The following is a 23,990-nucleotide window of genomic DNA, read 5'->3' on the forward strand; positions in this document are numbered from 1 at the left end:
AATCTTGCTTCCGTGGCATTGCAATTTGAAGAAACTGTTGAAGATGTTCTACAACAGCCTGAGGAAAATATGGGAGATACGCCAGCTCAGAATGAGGAGTTTATTGAAGAAATCCTCGTGATCTAAGGTAGTACCTATTAGACCCCCTTCATCCCTAAGTAGTTTATCTATTGCTTTAACATTTTATAGACAACGGGAAATAGAGAAGGATAGGTTGCAAGGGACTATTGATAAACAACAAAAAGAGATTGAAAAATGAGCTAACAGAATTGAGGAATTAGAGGCTAAGGTAGAAATAATTTATGGTATGGTTCCTGAGTTGATGCAGTGTAGGGCACCTCCAAGAGTTTATGCAGTACATTTGAAAGAGCGGTATCTGAACTTCAAACTAAACCGCATTGTTAGGGACCTTAATCCTTCCATAGAAACACCTAAAGAATTCTTTTCTACTTACCAAATCTCTCCACCTGTTGTGAAGAATTTTCTATGTGAATTATAATTACATAACTATGATGTACCCTCAGACAGAGAGTGGAATCCTTTATTGTATATTGGGGATATCCATATCAAAGCTTTAATGTCATGGATCCAAAATGACATTATCATATGGCCACAAGCCAGGGAACATGAAAAATTAGAGATTGACTGTCCATTACCATTAAGAAGGGAATCACAAGCACCAAGAGTTCTTTATTATGATTGGCAAAAGTTACTGGTAAGAGATGATGTTAGTAAATTAGTGCTTCGAATGAGAGAGGAAGTCTATCAAGCATATGAGCATCTAGTTCAAACTGGCAGGACAACTGCAATAGAAGGGTTAACTCAACGTTGGAATAATCTACTGGAACATTTAAAATAGGGAGAACCTTACTCACTACAAAATTTTCATGCAGACATGCAAAGAGCCCCCAGATACATACAGTTAGGCAGGGAGAAAGCCAACAACTGGCTACCATTGATCTTTCAACCTCCAATCCTTATGTGGCCACTTTTAGCATGCCAACCAATAGAGCAGAACTATGATGCAGTCACAAAAGAAACAACTAGATGGTCCAGGCTGGAAAAAATAAAAGGATTTTATTGGAACTTGGCTTTAGGGGGGACAGGTCAGGGCACTATTGGTGATTTAAGAGTTACAACAAGAATCAAAAATTTTCCTTTTGCTGCAAGATCAACAAACTCTTAAAGTTGGGAGGCATGATAAGTTGATACTTTGTCATGTTTTTATCATCAAAACTCTTAGGTTTTTGGCATCTTTTGGGTTTCATTGTGGTAGTAAAGTATTGAGAATTGACTATATGTATTCCATGTGTTAAACCTGAACTTATGAAATCATGTTTGAACTTTGCCCATCTATTCCTACAGCCATGCTAATTTACTCCTTTTCCTGTTGTTATGCAGATTATTTGGGATAATGCCATATGTGAGTTAATGAATGTATTAATTAAGTAAAATATGTATGCATGTCTTTGTATGTTGTTTTTATTGTAGTGTAGATAATAAATGATGCCGTGGTAGATGTTCTTTTTTCATGGCTAAGGAAGGAAGAATCACATATGAGATAAATGGGGATCAAACTTAAGAGGAGTCGAGCGAGCACAAGGTATGGCATAACCGGAGCAACCATACATCACTATGGGAGTTTAACTCTAGTGGGCATTGAATTTGCAAAATATCTCTATGATGTGCAAAGACTGTGGTTTGGTTTAGATCCACGTTTCATGTAGCCAAGCTCTAGTTATCTTCTTCATCTATCAATCATCCGCCTCTTCTTCTGGGCGTGATTTGAGTTGTCCATTGTAGTTTATCTTTGCTTTATAATAATCTCTTCTTTTTTCTTAGAGGTTAGACAAAATAGAAAGGAATAGAGTAGAAAATTTTGACAAGCATTTTGGAGTTTTTCTTTTAGAACATGTAATCATTTTTAGGAAGCAATGAATGAAAGATATGTTGTTTTCTATTAAAACTATTTTTCTGGAAGCTTGATATCACTCATCCAAGGGGGCCCACTTGGTGAGTGATCCTATGTTTATGTTCATTGAAATTAGTTCTTCTTTAGTTACAGTAGAAGTTCATGCCTGGATTGTTCCTACAGCCACTAGAAATAGATCTGCTGACTGTTCCTGCAGCCAAGCCAGAACATAGTGATTTCTATTATTTACATTAGATCATTCCAACATTGTTTTTATAAGCTTTCATGTAGCCTTCTATGATTTCCATTCTTGCCTTTCCTTTCTGCATAATGTTAGTTACTGTAGCAATGCAGAATAGCCATTGAAGGAGCTTAGTGCATATATAGTGCAAACCCATTTCAAGTTTTACGTCCCTGGGTTGATAACTAAATGAACACCAACCATGAAAATAGTAACTTTACGAGATGAATGTCCAAACTTCGGATTGAGATTTCAATTAGAGTTATTCTTATTATAGTTGGAGTAGACACATGACATCAACTCTTCACAAGGTCATCTCAACATACTTCACCTAATTACAAAAGTATAACCACACGCTACAATATCACATGTAGACCAAGCAATATCAACCAAGACATAGCATAGACCCATATCACACGCCTCAAGTATGAACATTTGTAACATGCTACAAACATCATATCGGTCACAAGTATGAAGAACACTAACACACTAGAGAAAATCATCAATTACATGCACAACAATGAATACGAACCAACAACACAAAAGGCATGTGATCCATAAACATCCACAAGCATCATGAATTACCACCACAAAATCCACACAAACACAAATGACTAGAATAACATAATGATCATACTGAACTTCAAGAACACTAAGTGCAACGATTGTCAACCTTGAAAAATAAATTGTGGAGCTCCAAACCATGAACCACTTGAATGGAAGATACACATCAACGTCCCAAACATTCCTCCAAATCCAAAGATCAATATATTATAAAGCATGGCAATGCATATCAAAATACTAAACACTGCCATCACCGAACAACATAAAAACTAGCCACAACATAGATACTCACAACTCACTCAAATCTTCATGTGAACCTCTTAAACCTGAAATAAATCAGCTATACACAATCCTCTACAAACCCTTTAATCTACAAACTCTGATTATCACCATACAAAACAAATCAATACACTGAACTTCACTACAACACTATCATAGACAAAGAAGTATGTTGACATCAATAATAACACATCTCTCATATATCATTAAAGCATATAGTTGTAGCATACTACCAACAAACATCCAACAATCTCCCCCTTTTGCATTGATGACAATATATGATGTGAAAAATAATTAATGACAAATAAAAGGCAAATCTCTCTCCCCAAATCTCTTATGATAATCTCTCCGCCTAAACTCTTCACAATTTTTCACATGTATCTTGCTCCCCCTTTGACATTAATGGCAAAGGCACATATTTGCACTGCCACAAAAAATGACTCACAAAACTGACTTACTAACTACTCCCCCTGAGTAGTAGCCTTCACTCATCAATCCAGATCACGAGATATGACTATGAAATGCACTAGACTCATGCATACCAATGCATCTTGGTTCTAATCAGGAGTGGTAATCACCCCTAGCTTCTCTTTGAGATACTCAAAAGTATCTTTAGGAAAAGGCTTCGTGAAAATGTCTACAATTTGTTCTTTTATAGTCACATACACCAATTTGACTTCCTTCTTATTTACCTTATCTCTTAGAAAGTGAAACTTGATTGATATATGCTTAGTCTTTTGAATGCAACACCGAATTCTTAGAAATGTTAATTGCTGTTAGAAATTAGGATCTTAGGATACTAATCATTATAAACAAGATTATAAAGTAAATGAAATATGAAACATACATACAAAATGTACACATTACACAAGATATACATGGAGAAAATCCTTTCAGGTAAAAAAACCCATAAAGCATCATTTAATTAAAACACTTACAAATACAGTCTATAATAAAATAGACATGAACCTGGGGACACTCCTTCAATACTTCCGTATGGCCAATAATACCTCATATGCATAGTGATACAACTCACCCTAAAGCTCCAAATTCACACACCTCTCAAATGAGAGAGAACCTCCTTAAATATAGGAGGAAGGGTGACTTCACTAGTCACACGTTTTCAATAAACCCCACTCATAAATAATTAATAATCTAATAGTTATTAGATTATAATTATTTCAAATGGGATATGCTTATAAAGTATATAATATATAAGGTTTTATAACCTTATATTAGAACATTATATATAAATGTTATAAGGATGTGATCCCTAATAACATTATGCTCTAACACTCCCCCTTAATGTTAATAGGGGATCACATGTCAATTTCCATAAAATAAAAAATGAAGCACCCCAGTAACGTAGGTCTTATTTGACAGTGATAAAAAAAGGGACACAAATATATGCCAACATGAAGATCATGCATTCCAGACTACATGAAAGTCATCTTGTCATAATTTATAATCTAAGTGTTTTAAAAATGATGCTATGAGGTCTTAAAAAATTATATTGGAGTCACGGTCTCCTCAAATTAGCCTCTCCCCAGGTTCATTACATAGTGTCCGTAGAACTTAATACAATTCTTTTACAAGTGGAAGATTTACAAGGAGAAGAATTTACAATATGCCCGTAGGACTTAAGCACAAATGTGCCTATAGGACTTACTAATGCCTACCTGCAGTAATTAAAACAAAAAAAGGACTTACATATGCCTATCTGCAGGCCTAAAGGACTTACTAATGCCTATATAGGTCTTATTTCATACCTATTAGGACATATGCCTACCCGTAGGATTTAAAAACTAGGATTTAGCCACTAGGTGGTGTCATTGAAATGCACACTCCCCCTCAATGGCATCACCTAAGGCCAAGAATTATTTGAATTTGGCGCATATAGTGCCTAAAGGTCTTATTCTTATTAGGTCTTAAAAATAGGATTTAGCCACTAGGTAGTGTCATGTACACTCCCCCTTAATGGCATCACCTCAAAGCCAATCACTGCATAGAGGATTTCAAAGTGATGGCTAAAATTACAATATATATTATGTGCCCATGATCTTCAAAGTGTCTTTATTATAGAATGATTTCACTTGAGTGAGGTGCTCATAATCTTCAAGGTGCCTTTATTATAGAATGCTTTCACTTGAGTGAGGTACCCATGATCTTCAATGTTCATTTTGATCTTTAGAAATGGTATTCTCTAGAAAGAGTAAATTAACTCCAAGTAATATGGTACTTTCATATGTATCCAAATGGAACTCTTTAATAAATCTTCAAGACCATATTGATTCTTCAAGAGCTACATTCATATTTTGTCTATTTGATTCAAAGACACATAGAAGATAGTCTTCTTATTAAAGTATTGCACCATCCATGCAATAGCACTTGCATCATATGTTTTGAAGGCATAACCTCGCCATAGAAGAAACAATATAGTTAGTAACATAGTAATCAACTTCATTTTTGGTGCAAAGAAAGAACATAATATTATTTTTTTGTCATTTGCCAAATATCATATAATATTCCTCATAAATTTAGAATATAATCCAATGCAAGGAAAACAACATATATTTTCATGAGAATAAGCATGCATAATGAGTTGTATTGTTTAAAAAATAGACATACTACTACATGTAGTAATGATCCATAAAAAAATTAGGCAACGGGTGAGCTATCTTTTCTAGGTTTGCTCCCTAGACAATTTATAAGGGCGATAATCACCCATTATAAATAGTATGATTGAAAAAAAATGGATCGAATATAGAATAGAATAATAAATCACTTGGATCTCCAAAAAAGGATGCCAATGAGAAATTTTTAAATTTACTTATGCATATTTACTAGCTAAAAAAATATTTTACCCTACATTTATAGATAGATAGATGATTTCCTGTTTATCATTGTGATAGTTTGATATTAAGGAATATGATTATCAAACATACTATAATAAAAAATATTCCTAATGTTAACATAAGGCATATCTTCCATCAAATACCTATAAAAATTAAATTTGAGATAAATCATGATGTTCTTTCCTTTATTCCTACTAGTTCATATGTGACTTTTTGTGATGCACTTAAAGGACTAATATAAACAATAATAGGTACTTTGGGAGGGCCACTTGAAAATATGAACTAATACTAGATGAATAAAATGTATTAAAAATTCATATGGAAGGATCAACACCATTAGCTATGAAGTGCTTGTTTATTTATTCATGTCTCACTAACAAGTTATTTATAAAATATAGCATACAATGAGAAAAGAGACATTACTACATCCACTCATACTAAATGACTATCAAAGATATTATAAAGATCAGTTATAAGGGAATTATGAGGTATCAACACTTATAATGGATGATCTAGGAAAGTACAAGTCTACACCATCTCTTATAACATTGTGAAAGAAACCCCCATTAAGACTATTCTTCATATATACATAATCTTCCATTAATCACAGACAATGTGCTTTTCTTACATTGACCACTTTTAATGATAAGATTATTTACATGCATTTGAAGTATGCAAGTTTGGTGGAGACCTTTGAATAATTTATACATGAGTTAAATGAAGATTTCAAATTTGAGCTATATAAGCACGTGTAAAATGGTGGGGAATAGTGAAGAACACCCACAAGAATTTTTTCCCAAGTGAAGATTATTCTTGATGTCATAAGGTATTTAATTGTAACTAAGTGTACAAGAAAAAATAAGAATACTTTAGGATGTTACTTTTCATTATAAATGAAAGAATTGCCACAATAGATATTTGACTCCCTTTTGATAAAGGTGGCTTTCACTTTTATATTTCGATGAGAAGATTAAAAGTCACAATTAAAATTATTATTTTGACATTATATTAGGATTTTTTTTTTCTTAAATAAGAACTCGTGTATTAAGAGACACAAAATTTTAATATCTCAAAATTCATTTTGAGTTTTAAATATGTTGACATAAATATGAATTTAGTTTTTAATAAATGAAATATTTCTCATAGTTTCTTAAATTTGCATGCTACATGTCTTTTGGAATTTAATTTTATGTATGTCTATTAAAAAAAGAAGAAGAGAGAATGAATCTTATATTTAAGCTTAGGTTCATGAAGGTAAATAATACCCGATTCAAGGGAATTAACAATGACATCTTCATATCCTTTGAGATCATAATACACATATATGGTAGATGTTCATGTCATCAATAATATGTTTAAAAAATGAGAGTTCACAAAATTGTCTACATCATTATTTATAAGATTGAATTGAATTTTTTTTGTTCAAACACAATTGCATTCAAAATCAAAATAAAACTGCTTAAATAAAATGTTTAATTAGTGTAAAAACTTGAAATTCTATTATAAGCTGCTCCTATATCTTTTACGTAGAAGTTTAGAGAAACAAAAATGTATATAAAAAAATGCAAAACAAGTGCATTAGTAGGTAGGTCAAGGTTTATCTCATCCCAACCTTTGCACATTGAGAATGCTATAGTTTTTGGAGTAAAAGAAGGCAACATGTTAATGAATGTTTTGTTTATGGTTTAAACTTTATTTTTAATACCTATTAATGAATAGTATAAAATGGTTGCCAAGAGTTTTTTTTCTTTTCACTAATGGTCACCTCTATAGGACACAAAATTATATAAAACTTCCTTTTGCAGAATACTTCCCATGGAATTGTGAAGATGCTTGTCATGATAATATTTTTTTTTTAAGAACAAGGTATAATACCCTAAAAATGATCATCTAAACCATGAGCCCCTAATCTTGACAACGTCACCAAGGTCCTAACCAAAGGCAATTAAATCAATCTTGAGCACACAATTAATTTCTAAAATCATCAAATGTCACATGGTAAATTAATCAACCAATATTAATTAAATATTTATTTAATTAATTAAATCATTCCAAGTAAATCATTTTAAATAATTATTTTATTTATTTTAATTAAATATCTTTTGCATATTTAATTAAATAAATCAATTTTCCATTAAATCATCAAAAAGAGGAATTAATTTAATTAAATAAATCAATTTGCCATCAAATCTTCAAAAAAGGAAACAATCAAGAAAGAGGAATTGGAAATTATGAGCACAAATCTTCAAAAAAGGAAACAAATCAAAAAAAGGAATTAATTGACAAAAAAAAGAATTAAAAATTGAAAAAAGAAATCAATTGGAGATAATCTTGAAAAAACAAATTAAAAATTAATAAATAATCTCAAAGAAAACAATTAAAACAATTAAATATTAAAATTGAATGAAATAGATAATAAATTAGTTTTTTCCTGATTTTATCTTAATTTTAGTTCAATTTCCTTTAAATCAATTTTTTCTTGATTTTATCTTAATTTTAGTTCAATTTCCTTTAAAACTAAGAAAAACATCCAATCATATCGGTTCACCTGGATTGTGCTTCCTCTTGGAAAATCTTGACCGCTCATCATCATTTGATCTCAGCCTTTGGTTTCTTTATGAATTTTCTATAAATTCAGGCTCTCATCTCTCATTAAAAGATCCTAGAGGATATATTGTTATTATGCTGTTTTTGCTCTAGGTTCATTGATATATTGCATACATATTTAATCATTTATCTCATTTATTGTTTAAATCTTGTTAGATTAATCTTGCATCCATTTAGCATTAATATCATGCTCATATAGATTAAATCCTTCATCTTGGTGTAGTCTAGTCATTGGATTACTTATACAAATTTGAGAGCAATCTTATACTTGCATCTTTTAGAAGGCAATGGGTCGATTTGTTATGGTTTTCATATTCATTCTTATATCTATCTAACCATGCATCTAATGACTTAATTGAAGTGTTGTGTATTTTAGATACAGATACATGTCCACTTTCCACACACACATTTTTGGCACCCACCATGGGGCTCGAACCCACAACTACAATATTTATAATGTTTCTTGAACAAATTTAATGTTTGATTTTTATAACTAATAAACATGTGTTAAATTTGCAAAGAAAAATCTTTCCTTTTGCTTGTTCTTCTATGATAGTCAAAAATGGTCTCGGTTTGGAGAGCATAACTTTTTATTTAACCGTTGGATCTAACCTAATTTTTGATATGTGTTTTAAAACCAAGGTTTCTACACATTCATTAAAGTGATTTTCCTAATAGTTTCAGGTTTGAAAGTTAGGAATGACAGCGTGCAATACTATCATTTTACTTATTCTTCTGTGACAATAAAAAAGGGTCTCTGTTCAGAGGGCATAACTTTTTATTGAAATGTTGGATCTAAACAAAATTTTAATATGTTTTTTAAAACCAAGTTTTCCACAGTTCCACCAAAGAGATTTTCTAAATTATCTCTATTTAAAAAGTTATAAATGACAAAGTGCAGTTGTATCCAAACTGTCATAACTAGGATAGTCATAAAAAATGGAAATTCTTGTTAGATTAGTTTAATTTACATTTTGCATGATAGAATTTTATTTTGATGATTTTTTTATGTTATTTTGGCAACTAATTTTGGTCTTTTAATGTTTGCAATATGCTTGTCAAAGAATCTATCAATCAAACATACGCCTGCCAAATAATCAAGAAGAAAATGACTACTGACATATTGGTTTTGCAGGTTGCCTAAGGAGAATCGACTAAACATTGTGTATTCATTTAGTATTTTCTTAGGCACTTAAATTTTGATTTGGTTAAAGATCAAATATATCTTTCATGTTTTCAGAAAAATGTAAGAGGTAGGAGAGTATGCTCTTGTCTTTTATAGACAATCAGAAATCTAGACCCTCAAAGCTTTTTTCTAAGTTTTGAGATTTGTGTACCTTTAGTGGGCCTGTCACAGTGGGAAAAAGTAATCACCCTATGAGAACAACCCAAGTGAGTACAACTGGACCTAAGCATTCCAACTCACTATAATAAATAGGCCTCTAGTGATTAAAGTCTCAGAGGATGGGATTATTTGAGTTTTCTCTTTGAGATCTCTCATATCAAGCATTTTGTAGGGCCTCGCGGTCTCAATCATGTTTACGTGACTACAACTTGTTTTGATACCTTGTCGGGCTATAGGTCTCAATCATGCTTGCGTGACTTCAAGGGGTAATTTCAAACAGAATTCCTGACTAAGAACTATAAGATTAGAAGCTACCCGATTCACCTCTGAAAGGTTGATAATCTTTGTGCAAGAGAGATAGTAACTCTCCCAAGACACTTGCCATATCGTACCCCCATTAGCATTTGGAGTTGGCTAATATGGTATTGAGAATCCATTATGTGCAACTCAGTGGTGTATTTTGATTAGCTATTGGGTGTGTACCTAAGTCAGCAAGCAAAGGTTTTCTTCTCTAAACCAACTTCCATAGGGTTAGCGTGTTGTGATTGAATTATTATATATCTGGCGTGTTTTCTATGTTTTCATCCCTAAAACTAAAACTAGAATACCAAAACTGGAGAAAACAACAAACACACTCAGTGATCAAAACTCTATTAGTGTCAAAAACTAGCCCCTGTCGGTCATTGAAAATCAGTCCTATATCAAAAATTGGTCTTTGTCAGTCATAAAAACTCTGTCTGTCAAAATCTCATCTGTATCCAATCCTCTATCATATAAATTCCTGATTTTGCCAGTCCAGAATAGTCAAACTTGCCTAAACCAATCTACAACAAGCATAAAACTAGCTATCATCCTCCTGAGCATAGACAACCTTGATAGTGTACCCCTGTCGTTGCGTTGCACGATTTTGTCGATCATCTCTAAAGCTAGTTCAAACAAACATCTTATCAAACCTAAGTTAACTTAGATAATGTCTTACATGGGATAGATCATTCCTAAAACCAGACCAGATCTTAATAACTTCTCTCAATCACTATGTTAAACAAATGACTAGCTACAATTTGATCTTGACTTCTGCAACACATCTAGCTCTCAATCCTGTCGGTTGTAAATACATGTTCAAACCATAAGCTCTTCTAAATTTTTTGACAAAATTAAGAATCTCATGGATACCTTAGCTCATATTCCCATGGCTACCTTGGCTCAAATGCTTCAAGATATCAAGAAAGAAATATATGACATGGAAATCCAACAAAATAAATCAATGAATCCATTTGAAAAACAAATGCATGATATCAAGAGTGAGAAACTTCAAGGAATGCTAAAATAATTATATGATTTGACAATCAAATACCAACAAATAATCAACAATCAAAAGCCAATCTCAAACAAGATCACAAAACACCTTCACCAAGACAAAAAAGACATCTATTCCCTAGATAGACAATTTACACCTTTGGGGCAATCTATTGAGTCAGCTTTGGAAGAGCTTCTTAAGAACAATCTTATCATATTGCCTAAAAAGACCACATGGGGATGTGCAGTTTTGAGTAGTTACTGTGTATATCATAGGCATAACAAACATAAGACTTCAATGTTAATGAAATTAAAACATAAGATTCAAGATCTCCTTGATGATGGTGTCATTGAAATTGAAGATCCTAGTGACTCACCTAAAGAAAAAGAAGGAACTATTTCTAAGCATGATCAAAATAATGAACCTATGTCTAGCAAGGCTCCATATGTGGCCTCCATCTCTTCCATAATGCCTTCATCTCCTAAAAATTCTCAGCAACAATCCATACCATTTCCTTCAAACAATAAAACTTCTCATGTTTACCTTCAAGGGCTATCTCCTATGGAAATCCAAGTTAATGCTACAAGTTCCTATAAAGATTTAAAAAATCCTAGATCATATGCCATCATGCACTCCAATTCTAAACATACCCACTCTATAGAGTCCCACTCAAAATTCTTCCCCATCATGCCAAAATATGATGACCTTCCAAGAATCCCCTACGCTTATGCACAATCCTACCGCTTCCTTAGAAGTGACTCCATGTCAAGAGGTTAATTTGAAAAATGAAAGAATAAGTCCTACCATAAATCAAGATCAAGACACCAAAACTTCTCAATCCCATCTAATGATTGAAAAAGATCCCATTTCATTAGAATCCCATGATGATCCCCTTATACCTTTCTATTTATTCCAAGATGACCCCCTTCCATCTCAAGATCAAAGCATCCTTCCAAATCCCATTCCTAATCCACTTCCTAAGCAAGATCATGATGCCTCTTCCACCTTATCAAATGGTCCTATTCAAAATGAAGAGTCAAACACCCTTCCTACTCTATCCAATGATCCTCTTCCATGTCAAGATAAAAGTATCCCTTCATCTCCTTTTCATAATCCTTCATATTCACCTCAAGGATCGATCATGCCTACAAATCCCTCTCATGATCCTATCATTCCCTACATTCCACTCCCATCTCATAATGGACTCACACCTTCTTTCTAAAGCAAAGTGTATCCTACAAGTCAAAATATTTATAAAGGCAAAGGTATAGAACTCCACAAGAAAGAACCCCTCCATATTAAAGAAAGTGTTAAAGGTCATGTCCTCAGGGACATTTCTCAAGATGTTGGTATCTCTCATAAATCCTACATTTATCCAATTAAATCCAAATACACACCTTCCCCTTCATCACTTCCATCCATTCTAGGTCCCTATATCCCTCTATCCCTTATGCGAGATCAACAAAGGCACATGTCTTCGAGTACCTTCCATCCATCTAAAAGACCTCCATATCATTCCTATCCATTCATACATTATTTTCCTTCTCCAAGAAATTTGGATGCCAAGCATAAAAGTCATAAGTCAAGTAATCCACATGTATTCAAGGATCAACATGTCCCATCTAATTGACATCTCAAAACAAAGAAAAATATGATCCAAAAAGAAAAAGAAACATACAAAACACCACAAAGGCCCACAAAGAAAGAAGAAAAGTCAAAAGTTATATGGGTTCCTAAGGCACTTGTACAAGCAATGCGCCCTAAGGAACTACTAAAGCATGAAAAATCAAAAACCATGTGGATCCCTAAGAAGGTACTTGAAGCACAAAAGTCTAAAGAAAAATTAAAATTGGCATCCAAAATTGTTGTTCTTCCATCCAAACTTTCTGAGTCTATTCCTCCATCACCTCCTTCATCCATTTTGGGTTCTTATGCCCAAAAATCTATAACCTTTCCTCCATCCAAATTTCAAAACCTGAGATTCACTTCTCTTCCATATGTCCACCATCCCTCAAGGTGTGTGCCAATGTTGATCTTTCCAACATTTCCATTTAGCCATACACAATTCTTCCAACATCCCATCCATTATCCAACACCTCTTTTCCACCCTTCCATCCCTCTTATCCAATCCTTTGCATAAGTCCTTGCCTTAGTTTCATTTCATTATCCTACCAACATCTTTGAGCATACCTTCATAGCCATGGTCTATTGCAACTCATATTCCAAGGGTGCCATCCAAAGAAGAAATACGTTGGGGTCCTTCTTTCATCGCCCATCACACCTCTATTATCTTCCAGAAAAAAAAAAATGATGAAAAAGTGAAAAAAAAATCCGAAAAAAAGTAAAGAGAAATAATTTCATCCATGAGTGAAAACCACTTCTTGTGGCGCCTTGGGCAAGTACCATGATAAAAACCTGACAAATGGGTGTCATGTGTAATCCATTATCCTTTTTCACTTTACACTGGGGGTAAGTTCCATCCATGTACATCCATCTATTATCCTTCTTCCTCCATTATCCTTCATCCTCCATTATCCCTCATTCGCTCTAGCTACATTCATATCTCTTTTCCACCTTTGATCTTGACAAGGTTAAGGATCTTTACAGGCTTTGTATGTCTTATATATTGCACTTGATCCAAACCCTTTATCTCCTATCCATTGCTCGCTTACATCCTTCATTACCACCTTTGATCTTGATTATCCTATCTGCCTCCTATCCAAATCTATCCCTTAATCTTGATCAACACTATGGACAAAATGCAAAAACATGCTTTCCACAAACCTCTTGACATGGCCACTTCTTTGGAACATATGGCTTTGTTATGCTATATCCTTGCTTCATTACACTATATCCTTTCTTTACATCGCTAAAATCCTTCCTTTACATAGCTAAAATCCTTGCTTTACATTGCTATATCTGATCCCTCTGCTTGGATTAACATTGTGAGATAGTCCTTGAAAGTATCCACCATCATTATCTTATCCTTTCATGTACTCAAAATCCCTTTTGCCTTGCTAGACACTAGGGGCAAACATTAAAAAATAATAAAAATCATAAAAAGTCCTGAACAAAATCCTAAAAATAAAAAAAAAAGTCTCGAAGAAATCCAAAAAAATCAGAAAAAGTCATGAACAAAATCCTAAAAATCAGAAAAAGTCCTGAAGAAATTCAAAAAGAAAGAAAAAAAAAAGGAAAAAAGAGAGAAAATGCCTTGGTGAAAACCTGGTAAGCAGGCACCTTGGTTAAAAAAAAAACAAATCTCTACCAAGAAGGTGAAAACTTGGCAAACAGGCGGCTCTTGTACTCAAGCGCTCCATCTATCAACACAACATTGGCATTCCTGCTTTCATGAATCTTTGTTTTCGCTTGTACATATTTCAGTCACTTTTGTGATATCCTAGTTTGTTGGAACCCTCACGGCTTGAAATCGAGCATTGTCCTAGTCTTAGGTTAATCACCAGAGCACTTTACATGTCCTAAGCAGTATCAACCTAATCACCTTTACGTTAGTGATACCTAGTCGTCCACTCCGAGTCAGTCACCTATCTCCTGACTACTGAAGAGTTTTATCATTGAGTACACAAGCAAAACATTACTAAAAACAATCACTAAACAGTTTGAGATATGCATGGAAATTTTCTTTGTGTGCTGTCTTTTATATTGGTTTTCGATTATTATCCCTCTAAGTAACTCAAGGAAGTCTATTGTGACTAAGAGGAGCAAGGATTGGGGGCATAATATTTTCTTTGTTTTATGCTTATAGGAATGATCCCAATGATTTGGAAACATCTAAATTAGCTGGGTGTCTATGATAAGTGCCTTCACATTAAGGTGAAATCGCCTCACATACCTCGACTTTGCTTATTTGTATGCTACAGGGAGGTCCACATCATTCCTTTGTTCATTTTGAGGGAATTTCTTTATCATGCAATTCGGGTCCTTGCAAAATCTGTCCAAGGATATGAACAAAAAAAAAGGGTCTTTGCAGACAAGATAATTAATATTGCACATGCAAAGAAAGGAACTCTACTCTCCCTGCTATAATTGTAAAACTCTCAATGATGAAAATTAAGCTATTCAAATCCAATGACTGAGTTTAGGTTGCATCTCATTTTGCATCTCATTTTGCATCTCATTTTGTATTTCATTCTGCATCTCATGAATTTAGAGTGATTTCGGTATGGTAACAATGCTTTCTTTGTCTTCTACATGAGAGTTGGAAACATCATCATTTCTTTGCTAAGTGGTCTCTTTTCATCATTTCTCCGATCGAGTACTTTTGTTTTTGAGATATTAGTTGCATATATAAGCATCTTATATAGATTCATACATTTCATTATTACTCATTTGCATTCATCTCATTGCATAGAAAAAAATGAATTTTTTTTGCATTATTCATTATTCATTCACATTCATTTATTTGAATATGAAAAGAAAGAAAAATAGACATCCATGATCATTTGCATTGCATACATTCATGCTGAAAAGAAATGCATACATACAGAATAAAGCATATAAAAGACATCTCATAAATTGATTGACACAAGTACAATGAAGTCAAATTGGATCTCGTCTATATATCATATCAAGTCTAAGAGTACAAAATAATGTCCAGTGATATGTACAAACTCCCATCGGAGCAAGAATCATATTGACTACAAAAAAATGGGTGTGTCTACAAAAAAAATACTATCCCAACTACAAGAAGAAAAATCTAGCTGGCACCCTCTCCCTCATCGCCTGGTGGAGGAGGTGGAGCTTCATGATCGGATCCTGTTGAGGCACCTGAGATCCCTCTGAACATGCCATATACTATGAATAGGGGATCAGCTGCTGTGCTACGAGGACTGCCACATTGTATGCTACAATATAGTAGGCTGCCTTGCTGTTCTGATGCAAAACCTCCAGCTGGAGGGTGTCTCGCTTTGCTCTCATTGCCCCAACCTACCGATCGTGCTCTACTCTCAGCTCTGTAAGCTAACAATCTCACTCAAACCTCACCTCTACAAGCTACCGGTCTCGCTCTGCCAGTTGAGTTTGAGCCACTATCAACTGTGACTACAACTCCACTAAATGTGCCCTCATCGACCGTCCAACGTCTATCCCCTACTCTCTCGTAGACTCTCCCCCCCATCTCCACCTCTAGTACCACCCTACTCATCCCTCCATTGCTGGACCTATCTTGGAGCTACTAGCTCCTCCTCAGTCCCTCCCAATCTCACTCCTACTCGCCCTAGGGATCCGCCCTCACCCCTCTATTGTCCACCCTCAGCTGGAACCCTGTTGCTGCTAGCACCAGGATCACCACCTGTCCCCCTCGGAGCCTCGACTCTCTATCCATGTCCCTTCCTCTGGCCCTGTCCCTGTCCCCATGCCAGTGCGGGGGCATCATCCTCAACATCCTCCATATGAGGAGCTTGCTCTGCTGGATCTATGAATCAAGGGAATGGATGCTGCTGAAACCGATCCCTGAACTGGGGCAATACCCCCGCATCCGCCACATCATCTAAATAGTCCCATTTTAGTCGCTTGAGACCAGTCAGCTCCTTTATAGCCAAGGCATAGGATAATCATGGAGACCATCCCTATCTCTCCTCATCTGCATAACGCACATAAGTTGTATACTCCTAGGATATCCCTTGAGGCCGGCCATACTACCTCATCACTCGTGAAATGATGAATCACTCAACAATAATCTGTGATCTCTCGATGAGAGGGCATGTAACAAAAAGGTCCCTGCGAACCAACCACCAGTCATCCCATGGCTCTAAGCCCTTGTATGGTCTCCATACTATGGCTATTAGGTCATCAAGCTGCCATCTCCAATAATCTATCTGGCCCAGATGGGGTTGTGTAATGTAACCAGCATACTTGTATATAATCGGCTGCCCAAGCTCTCTACTATCATCTACCACTGGTCGATAAATGGGAAGGTTCTCCCAAGCCCAAACCTATAAGATATATACACCTGCAACCATGCTCCTACCATCTCTATACACAATCTCATGCATCTCTTGATACATGTGGGTAAATCTGCATGAACCCCAGCCAAGCCTTTGAGGGGTCTCCATCAATCTCATTAGCATCCTGCCCCATCCACACTGGAAACCCTACTGACCTCTATTCGACATCAGAAAATAGCCGATGAAACTTGCTAGAACACACACCAGTGGAAACTCCTCGCTGCATTTGCTCATCAATATGTCCCAACTGATGGAATGAGTCAAAATGTCTGGATCCCTGAATACATGCCTAATCGCCTGTAATCTAGGTAACAGTGCAGTATCATAATCCACCTTATCCCTAGCAAAAGGGATATGAAGGATCCTATACACATCCTTGGGAGTGATGGTCATCTCCCCCACTAGCAAATGAAACATGTTATGCTCTGAGTGAAAACACTCCACCAATGTTGTAAGCATACCGTGATTAACACGGATATATGGCAAACCAAACAGATGAGTCAAACCACATACATCAACTTGAGCCTGCTCAACCTCAAATAAATGTCGTACTAATGCCATGGTGGGAGGATATACACATCTAAAGAGCATAGGAGGTAATTGAACCTGCAAAAAACCCAACAATGAACATCAGAAAACATTCCAAATAAGCCAAGATGAGAAATAAAACATCACGCAAATCCAACTAAGTCAAGTGCAAAATCAAATTTTCAAGTTTAGACCTTCAAAAATGCTCACTGTTTCCCGAATGACAAAATACAAAGGGGCAACATCTCATACAAGTCAAGAATGGCTCTCGTGTGACAAAACATTCCCAAACGACAAATTACAAGACCCCGCACGACAAAATGGTCTTTTTACTAACATGTCGTACGACACAAGGGTAGGGTCCGAACGACAAATCTAATGGGTTCAAATGACAAAATACAATTTACCAGTTACTCGTACGAGACAGAATCCTGTCTCGCATGATAAAACGTGAAGCTCGACCCCACACATGCGAAAAACTTGAAAAATGAACACAAAAATTGTCACGACCTGACTTAGACCCTAGTTAGATTTACTTTACTATGCCAGATACTTATACTACTGACATTTTACACGTAATTATTTGATTAGATTTTTAATGATGTTAGATGGTATTTTGTGGTTTAATGACATTAATGATGGTCATTTATTTTATAATATCGTTATGCTAAATTATTATTTTCAATTATGATCATTAATGATATTAATGCTTTAATTAGATTTTAACCCTGATAATATTAATAATGCATTTTATTATCATGATTTGATGACCTTTTGTTGAGTTGGAGTAAATTGTAGGTTAATCGTCGAAGGCAAACATATGACCGAGGAGGGGTTTTTCTAGCTCGCTAGTAGCAACCTAAGTATTGGAACCTTGTGCAAAGTACCCAATTAGATAAGCAATTAGTAAATTAAATTAGGGAGTTTAATATAAAATGAAAAAATGAAATTATTAAAGTAAAAATAAAATATAATAATAAGGATAAATTATTAAATATACAAGTATTTAATATTACAATCAAGCTAGAAATTAATTATCATATAATTATTTAAAAGTGAGTAATTAAAAAAAAAGAAAAAGTTATTTGATAGATAAATTATAAAATAAATAAAAGCTATTTAAAGAGATAACATATTGTAAATAATTAGAGGACTAATTAAAAAGAAGAAGAAGATTAATTCAAGGAATTTATTAAAATATTAATTAATAAAATAATTTAAATATATATGTATAATCAGACAGAGAAAGTCAGAGATTCCAGATAAAATTTTATATAATAATTAAAGATGTATATTTTATTTCATTGTAAAGACCAGAATGGTCGCATGTAGAAGTTATGAAAAAGAACCTATAAGCTAACCTGATGTAAAGCGACAGGAAGTCGCCATGCAATGTAACTAACAAAAGAAAAAGAAGAAAAAGGCTACTAACATACTAACCCACTAACATGCATGATTTACTTTCTTAGATTAATTTTCATTTACGCATGCATGTATGGTCATATTTAATTATCTGGTAGATTATTTAATTATGAGTTTTGCATGTTAATTTAATTCGTAATAATTTCATGCATACGATTTTTGCTACACATGCGCACACATAACTCGACATCATAACTAATTATGGTTTGCATTCTATTCGGTCCTCATGCGTAATTTGAGTTTGTTATTTTTCGCATGCACATTTAATTTCTATATGTTATTTATGAGTTGCATGGTTGCTCAGTTACTTATCTATTACCTGCATGTTGATAATCATTGCTTTTGCATGTGCAATAATGGTTGATTTAATTTTTAATTAAAACAGTGAGTTTAAGTTTGGTTTAACTAGGGTTAGGACAAGCGGGTCCTTACATTTTGGTATCAGAGCTCTAGGTTCCACACTAGGGCCTTTAGTTTATTATTCTGAGATGTGATAGTTGATCGCAAGATATTCTAGTTAATAGTTAGACCAACTAGATTATTTCACAATCTTATACATATATATTAAATTTTATCAAAACAGTAAGATAATAATATTATTATTAATATATAGTTACATATATAATTAATTTATTAAGTTTCTAGTATATATATAACCAAAAACTTATAGAGAATGAGAAACAAAAATATACATAAAGTGTACTTCTAAAAAAATTAAGAAATAGATTATTTAAAAAAAACTTATTTTTAATAAGTGTAGTTAAGCATAAATAGATGCACTTAGGTAAATTAGTACTTTATATATGTGATTGATGACCACCCTTGATGATCATGTGTAACACCTGAATGCATAACATAATCATGGATAATGTTTGTATTGAGTGATGCATTAGATAACACCTTGTATGAAATAAGATGATTAGATTATTTTTGTATAAATGCAAGGGAGAGCATGACCCATTTTAGTTCCACATTAGTGCTTAATTAAACACTTTTGTAATTAGTAAATAAATCACCTAGATTATTATTAATGCTTTGTGATTATCTCTCATAGCATTCCTAAATAAACATCTTCTTTAGAAAGAAATTGTATAGTCATTGAGTAACAACATATTCTCTACTTAGCCTTACTATAATCTTTTATAGTAATAATATGAAATACCCTACTAAATTTAATTAGTGATTAAGAGACATGGGTTTTTGCTTAAATTTTGAAATGAAGTATTGGTACCTTAGCATTGATTCTTAAAAAAAAAAAAAAAAGCATAGAAGCCTTAGGTTCTCAATTTTTGGTCTCATCCAGAAGCATGATATTGATAATCTCATTATGAAAATCAATATATATTGTGCATGTCATCTTTAAAGAATAGAGAGAATTATTTTTGAAACTACTAGAAACCATATAAGAATAATGGAATTACTAAGTATAAGAAATGCTAGATATTATTTTCTTTCACATACATTCCTTGACTATTGATATGGAAATAAATTTGTATTGATTTGTAGATATGTGTGATTTTAAGTAATCATGTATATTATGCATGAAATTGTAAAGGATAGTAAATGAAAATTGACAGGTGTATCAAGGTTAAGGGTGCATGATTGAATGATTCTTAAATAGAATGCACTAAGGCTATTCAAAGGATGTGATTACCTCTAAATCCTAGAATGATTAATAGATGCATGAGCAATACGACTTAATTATTGGTCATGTTCTCTAACACACCTTGGATGCAAGGTGTTGTGTAGCTTTTACTCCCTCAATGTGACTAGAATTAGCCACACCGTTTATGTGAAATTGGTTATTATGCTTGAAGCTTATTTTATTATTGATTGATACTTTTGAATTATTGTAAGGACTAGTTGTAAATGTTTAGAAACTAGTCACCAAAGATTTATTCCTTATTCTTCTCATGATTCTTTAACACGCTTTTTGATTTTGCTTTTTATGATTTAATGAAGGAATTTTGTTACTTTCCATTTGAGATTTCTTTTACTTTCTTGTGGTAACTAGATTTGTGTTTATTTTACTAGTCCTTTGATGTGATTTCGATATCATGTTCAAATGTTTATAGAAAGGTTGTTTAAGGGAGTAAATAGTGGAGAATGTTTCAAACTTGAATGAGTATTGAACCTTGGTTAGTATAAGGGATGATACCCTGGAATGGACTTGAATGTCCTTCCATACTTCGTGTTTAATGGTTGTTTATCAATATCTTATATGGAGTAATATAAACTTTAAAGCATAAGAGTTGGACTAAAGGGTGAAATAAATCCGAGATGGACCTTGTGCACTAGAAGACTGAATTATTAAATATTGCTCTATTTGCTAGGTACGTGAGGTATCTCATTGAAATATTTTCAAAATTAGAAAAAAATAGTAATTATTTAAAAAGATACATAAGGTATCTTTCTAAGATTAAATGGTTAACAAATTTCATTGCTAAATTATTTTTCTCCTTGGGATATTTATTACCATAGGACAATATGGAGAGTCAATTTCTCATATTCGTGAATTATGGTTGTGACGTTCCTACTTTACATAAGTAATAAAGATAAATTCCTTCTCATAAGATACTTTGGCCTATTGTATTCAATTATGATATGTTGATCATGTATTGGAACATTAGCTAAAGGAAAACATTCTCTTTGAGTCAAAGTAATTAAGGTCATGTATCATGACCTATTTGCTGAATTTGTTATGAGAAACATTATAACTAATATCATGTATTATACCTTATACTTTTTGCAATTAAGAGAGATTATATGTAAACATGGCAGAGTTTTCCCTCATATGAATTCTTGGGTAATGAAGTGAGTACATAGTTTCACTTGAATTATCATGTTGAATTTATTCAAATTCTAGAATTTTAGAAATAAGAGGATTGAAATTAAGCCTTGTAAGGAATCCTGATATAGCTTGGCTTGTTCGATATTGAGAATATGACCACCTACATAAATGACATAAAACAAAGTAAGTGGACATCCTTGTTTTGTGTAAATGATAAACTTTGAGATATATTGAAAATTTCATATGGAATGTGATGGGATAGGTCACATGATAATAAAATGTGATGGGATGGGTGTAATGCCTAGGTCACATAATTAATGGTGGTGAGATGGGCAGGATGCCTAGGTCACTTAAGGCAGTTAGAAAGATGAAATCATTAAAAAAAACATGAAGGCATAGTTTGATTGTAACTTGTTAATAATTAGCTCTTAACTAATGTTTTTGATGTGTAGGAAATCATAGCCTTAGACTATCATTTTCTGATCACTATATGAAAGGTTTGTGATCATCTTCTAACCTATAAAGTTAACATTATATTTTCAATCAGTTCGGACATAACCTCCTATAGATAGAAAATATGAAGTTTCTTAAATTATAAATAATTATAAATTGATTAATGAAATCTAATTGGATGAAGGATGATATAGTTATGAGTTTAAGAGTGATATATGATACTCGTTCTCTGTTAATAACATTTATTCTGCATATATTTCTTAAAACATTAGTGTATAGATGATTATTGGTTGCACATTGTGACCTTACTAGAGAGATGTATTTTTCAGATGTGTATTATGACATCGGGACGATGTCTCTTCCTGGTCGGGAAGGATGTCATGACCCGACTTAGACCCTAGTTAGATTTACTTTACTATCCCAAATACTTATACTATTGACATTTTACACATAATTATTTGATTATATTTTTAATGATGTTAGATGGTATTTTGTGGTTTAATGATATTAATGATGGTCATTTATTTTATAATATCGTTATGATGAATTATTATTTTCAATTATGATCATTAATGATATTAATGCTTTAATTAGATTTTAACCCTGATAATATGAATAATGCATTTTATTATCGTGATCTGATGACCTTTTATTGAGTTGGAGTAAATTGCAGGTTAATCGTCAAAGGCAGACATATGACCGAGGAGGGGTTTTTCTAGCTCGCCAGTAGCAACCTAAGTATTGGAACCTTGTGCAAAGTACCCAATTAGATAAGCAATTAGTAAATAAAATTAGGGAGTTTAATATAAAATGAAGAAATAAAATTATTAAAGTAAAAATAAAATAATAATAAGGATAAATTATTAAATATACAAGTATTTAATATTACAATCAAGCTAGAAATTAATTATCATATAATTATTTAAAAGTGAGTAATTAAAAAAAAAAAATATAAGTTATTTGATAGATAAATTATAAAATAAATAAAAGCTATTTAAAGAGATAACATCTTGTAAATAATTAGAGGACTAATTAAAAAGAAGAAGAAGATTAATTCAAGGAATTTATTAAAATATTAATTAATAAAATAATTTAAATATATATGTATAATCAAGATTATAAATTATATTTTTGACATGCAAGATACAATGAATGAGTAAATAGTAAGATACTAAATTTAGGGAAAATAATGTGCTAAAAATATAGACGACATGTATGCAAGGCATGATGAAAACTAAATAATTAAATTAGTAGATTATTTTCTTTAAAACTAAATCTTTAAAATCATGCTAACAAATTTGTGATTTAATTTAAGAATTATTTTGTGAGTTCTAATCATGCATTTTATAATTAAAAATTTGGTTTTAGTTTTAGAACTTAATCATGCAATTAGTTAAATTTTATTTTTAGAGAATTTAATATTTATAAATATAGGGATAAATCTCTTATTTGATTCATTCCAATTCTTTTTGAGCTTCTTGATTCGTGTGATTGCTATGAAGTCGACAACGTAGATTGAAGAGATTGTTTGAAATTAGGGAAACACCTGCGATTCTTCTTTCTCACAGCCAAGTTCATTTATTTTACATATTTTATTTGAGTCTTAATTTGATCTTTTCCTTTAAAAATTGTTCCTCTTCTCATAATTTCTAATTAAAAATTTAAGTATAGGGAATAAATTTGTTAGAGGTAGGTTTTTAATCTCTTCTTTACCATCTATGAAATCGATT

Source organism: Cryptomeria japonica, chromosome 4 (genome assembly GCF_030272615.1).
Source record: "Cryptomeria japonica chromosome 4, Sugi_1.0, whole genome shotgun sequence".
NCBI lineage: Eukaryota > Viridiplantae > Streptophyta > Pinopsida > Cupressales > Cupressaceae > Cryptomeria > Cryptomeria japonica.